The sequence below is a fragment of the Mirounga angustirostris genome, unplaced genomic scaffold, assembly GCF_029215605.1.
Source record: "Mirounga angustirostris isolate CCGP_5_RB_7025 unplaced genomic scaffold, mMirAng1.0.hap1 SCAF_4, whole genome shotgun sequence".
Classification (NCBI taxonomy): domain Eukaryota; kingdom Metazoa; phylum Chordata; class Mammalia; order Carnivora; family Phocidae; genus Mirounga; species Mirounga angustirostris.
The window spans coordinates 85,545,843-85,550,560 of record NW_026991712.1 but is presented as its reverse complement, the minus strand read 5'-3'; the positions used below and the strand labels follow the sequence as shown (position 1 = coordinate 85,550,560).

General features: G+C 48.5%; 2 non-coding genes across 2 annotated transcripts; one reads left to right on the top strand and one right to left on the bottom strand.

The window, feature by feature from the left end:
• The first annotated feature begins 358 nt into the window (after positions 1-358).
• LOC123841022 (U1 spliceosomal RNA) lies at positions 359-522 on the top strand. The gene has a single exon (XR_006790155.1). It is a non-coding gene; the product is annotated as a U1 spliceosomal RNA (small nuclear RNA).
• A 1,668-nt stretch (positions 523-2,190) lies between these two features.
• Positions 2,191-2,262, bottom strand: TRNAQ-CUG (transfer RNA glutamine (anticodon CUG)). The gene has a single exon. It is a non-coding gene; the product is annotated as a tRNA-Gln (tRNA).
• Positions 2,263-4,718: the final 2,456 nt, after the last annotated feature.

Here is a 4,718-nt window from a genome sequence, read left to right as displayed (position 1 = left end):
CCCCACGGCCACCCGCCCGCTGGTTGGCCGGCTGGACGTCGTGGGAGGAGGGAGGAGAGAGGAGAGGGCGAGGGCAGGGGCGGGGCGTGGGCCGGAGGGAAGGGGGGCTCCCGTGACGTCACACACAGGGCGTGTCCTATGTAAATATGGCAGCGCAGGGGCTGCCGTTTCGGCCCCTGCCGCCTAAATACAATCTGATCTCCGGTGCTGCGGGAAGGAGTGCGGGGCTGTTGGTGAAAGCTGCGTGTCGTGCGTGTGTGGAAGACGTAGGGAGACTCAGGGTCGTGGGGAGGCAAGTGAGCGTGTGTGTACAGTGGAAGGCGTGTGAGGGTGAGGTGGGGCGGCTGGGGAGCAAGTCATACTTACCTGGCAGGGGAGATACCATGATCACGAAGGTGGTTTTCCCAGGGCGAGGCTTATCCATTGCACTCCGGATGTGCTGACCCCTGCGATTTCCCCAAATGTGGGAAACTCGACTGCATAATTTGTGGTAGTGGGGGACTGCGTTCGCGCTTTCCCCTGATTATTTCAGTTTAAAAAGAGATTGTTTGTGAGGGTTTTTAAGTGTTTTCAGCTACTGTGAGAATATTTTGTTCTATTGAGAGTTTTTTCCGGATGTTTTTTTAAGGGTTTTTTTTTTTTTTTTTTTTTCTTTCAGAATTTGTAAGGGTAGGTAAAGTTTTGGTACTTGTGGTTTTTGTTATTTGGGCGTGGGTTGGCATTCTAGTGTTACCGGAAATCTAGTTTTGTTCACATCGTTTTTTACACAACTGTTTTTCCTAACAAGGTCTGAAGAAACGTTTGTGGTTTTTTCGGGGGCTGGGGCGCTATTATTACTTCCAAGTGTGAGGTAGAAGCTGGTTGTAACTTTAAAGTTTTTGTCTCAGCTCTTACGCAAAGAAAGGGGCCTAGATACTCGGATCGTGCACGGAGTCCACGCAAGTCAGAACCACAGACCCGAATTTTGGCTGAATGCTTTGTGATCCTCCCAGGGACATGCAATAGGGAGTCTTGGGAGTGAACGGTGACCAGTTTTTCATCTGCTTATTTAGTGAGAGGTGCAACTAGACTGTCTTCCTATCTCCTGTCCTTTAAATATCTAATCTTGCCTCAGATTTCATTTTTTAAGCATTAGTTGCCTTGCTTGATGTCTTGCTTTTACACCTTACAGCCATTACTAGCCAATTCCCAAGGTAGCACCCACCCATCCTTCTAAAGCTGCTTTGCTTCTTCGTATTTCTGGCTTCGGTTTCCTCTTCCTCCCACCTCTTCTCTCGGGCTCTCTCTTAATACCTTCATATACAAAAAAACCACAGTAGCTCTCTCTCAACTTCCAATTTGCACCTGACACGGTTCAGTAGCCTGGCCCTGGAAAATGGGGACAATGATGTGAGATGGGCCTGTTGAAAAGAGTCAGTGAGTAAGCACATTTAAATTTGTAGACAATGCCTGGGACATGGCACTTTGCGTATACTCATTGACTGGTAGGTCTTGTATTTGGGGCGAAACACTGAATAAAGACTGGATGTGATGAAAACCGATTTTATTTAAGTTACACCAGTGATACTTTTCAGTGGCTGTGGACCCTCCCAGGGAGAGTGAAGTAACGCTTTCTGACCAACTGTAATCTGGGCTGGGAGCATCTCGGAGTTCATTAGCTCAGCTGATCAGCTCAGTAAAAGCGGAATAAGGATTCAAGTCCTTGCTTCAAAAATACGCCAGTGTACTTCCAGTTTAGGTCTCTGAACCATCGACCTCAGAACCAAAACAACCTCCAGTGACTGAGCAGCCGCATCACAACCTGCCTCACAAGACAATGGGTGCAGTTCCAGGACGCGCGGCGGGACGCCCCTCGCGGTGCAGGATGTAGTGGCCGCAGCCGCCGCCTCTCACCCCGAGGCCCGACGGGGACCCCGACGAGCGGCGGCACTGGCCAGGTGCCCCGGCTGTGGCCGCAGTGTCGGGGCCGGGGAGGGGGGCCGCCACTCTGAGACGCGGGCTTCTCCTTCCCCGGGTCCTGACGAGGCGGCGGCGGCGGAGCGCCGGGGACGCGGCTGCGAGGCGCCCACCGGGGCGCGGGAGGGGCGCGCGACGCCCCCGGAGTTTCCCTCCCCGGGACGGGGACCAGCGGGAGCGGGAAGGCAGTGCCACTTGAAGAGTAAAAAATCACCCTATCCTGGTTAAAGGGAAAGGTCCCACCGAGATTTGAACTCGGATCGCTGGATTCAGAGTCCAGAGTGCTCACCATTACACCATGGAACCCCTACAGAAGCGATGTGCCATCCCTCGCCAGAGGTGCCTAAGTACAGATTCGGCATCCATATGCCCACCAATAATCCCAAGTATTTTTTCTACTGACCTGACAAGATGACTACAGTTGACCTGCGTGGGTGGTCATCCATCTTGCTTTCTCTCTGTCCCCCTCCTTAGGTTGACTTCTATCATGTCACTTCCACCTCAGAAAATAAGGTAAATCCACTCTGGGCCTAGGGTTAGGGAAGAGCTCGTAAACCACATATTCTGCCCCAGTTTGATCCAGAGTTTCCTGTCCAGAGGTGAAATTTCTGCAAATAGTACAGTTACTTTCCTTTTCCTTGCCTTCACACTTTTCCCATTGCCCAGAGAAGACAGATGATTGTCAGGACAAGACTTGGGACTTCCTGGGTCCCTTGGCCACATAGCACCCATCACACTCCAAAGCCACCACCGACTCCTACATGTAATATGTAAAGGTGTGTCAGCAGTGGAGTGGGATTGGGAGGCAGGGGAATTTTCCTTTTCTTTTTCATACACTTCTGGGTTTTGTTGTTGCTGTTGTTGTAAGCTTTTCTTATCTTTCTATATTTGTTAGATCTACAATACGAAGTAGTCAGCCATGTTTAACGTTTACATCAAACACTCAGACAAACCAAAACAAACTCACTTGCATTGACTCAAAATCAACTGCATACCATTGAAGCCACAAGGCAGGGCTCTGACTCTTAGACAGTCACAGACTGTTTTCTGAGAGTTTGGCCAAGTCAATTCCATTCCAATTTCTCAATACATCATGACCTGGAAACTGCATGCTTTAAAAAAAAAAAAAAAAACATATACCAATGTACCACCCAAGAGCACCCAGTACTGTGCCACAGGGTATGTGTACCAAGGTGTCTTACAGTGTGTACACTACTTATGTACACAAAATACCACCACACTAAATATTTACACATAATAGATAAAAATCCACATCACATCTCAAAATAACAATCTGTATTTCATTTCCCCTTCTTTATTTTATCCCAAAACCATTCCTTCCCTTACTCAATACACAGAATAGAAAAAATTGACATTGAAAGAAACAAGCCGCTGGCTGAAAAACAAAATCAGAAAGTTGCCTAGTACTCTGGAAGGGGTATTTTATTCCTAGAGACTGGATGAGGCTTGAATGGAGGAAGGAGACAAAGGGGGCTATTTTATTATGAAGAAGATGTTCTCAAAGTTTGAGAAGATGAAACTTCCTCTGGAAAATGAAGTTGAGCAGTAACTAACATCACAAAGCATTCCTCCAGGAGAACTTTAAGTGAGTCAAGGTTTATGACTGCAAGGAACAGAAATGGACTCTGGCTGATTTCAAAAGAAAAGAAATCTGTTGAAAGGGTGTTGAGAGATCACAGAAGGGCTGGGAAACTCAGAGAACCAGGCTCTGACAAGGAGCAGGGAGAGAAACAAATGACGTTGGAAACTGTGACGGGTGGAGAGACTGTCCTTGTGGGGTCTGAGAGCCCAAGGTGAGGATATGTGAGAGGTGGGGATGTGTGTGTAGGGGGGTGCTGTCATGAATAGAACGACCCCGGGAATGTAAGTCCTCCTCCTCCTCTATCTGCTCCTCCTGCCCCTTCTCTCTACTCCTCCTCCCATTCTGCTGCTGCACCTCTTATCTCTCCCATCTTCCTCACTCTCTTTCTCCTCAGCCCCTTGTCCCAGCCCGTGTCAGCCCCTTATTGGAGCTGACCTATACCTGGAAGCAAGTGTTAGCAGGGTTTCTTGCTCCAACATCAACGGTAGGTGACTTTTATTTCAAATGAGAGAAGTGACCGGGTTTTGTGTCTGTGGTGGCCGATCCTGCTCTGCATGTCTGCACCACTGAGGCAACCTGGAGTCTCTTGCCCTGCCCTGTACAAGTTGGAGACTGGAGTTATGTTAGGTCAGATTTTTCCAGAGGCAGTAAGAACCCTTGGCAGAGGCCTGAGAAAAACAACTGATGGAGTCCCTGGGTGGCTCAGTTGGTTAAGCATCTTCCTTTGACTCAGGTCATGATCCCAGAGTCCTGGGATCGAGCCCCAAGTTGGGCGCCCTACTCAGCAGGGAGTCTGCTTCTCCCTCTGCCCCTTTACCCTCTCTTTCTTGAATAAATAAATAAAATCTTAAAAAAAACCCTGAAAAACAGGCAAAAACTCAATTTATATATGAGCCTCTGAGACTAAGCTGTCATGATAGCCCACACTTGGCTTTTAAGAAATGGTAAAAAAAATTCAGTTATTTCCTCCTTCACAACTTTTATGGCTGCCGTCTTTCCTTTTCATTATCTGCCAGAGATGAAATGGTTCATGTGTATGTCCCTCCTTGGAGAGGTTTACCAGGCTTTGGGCTTGGGTCTACCCAGTGGTCTTGCAATCTCAGCTCTCTGGTGGGCTCAAGACAGGCATGATCTGGTAGATCATCCAGCTTTATCTTGT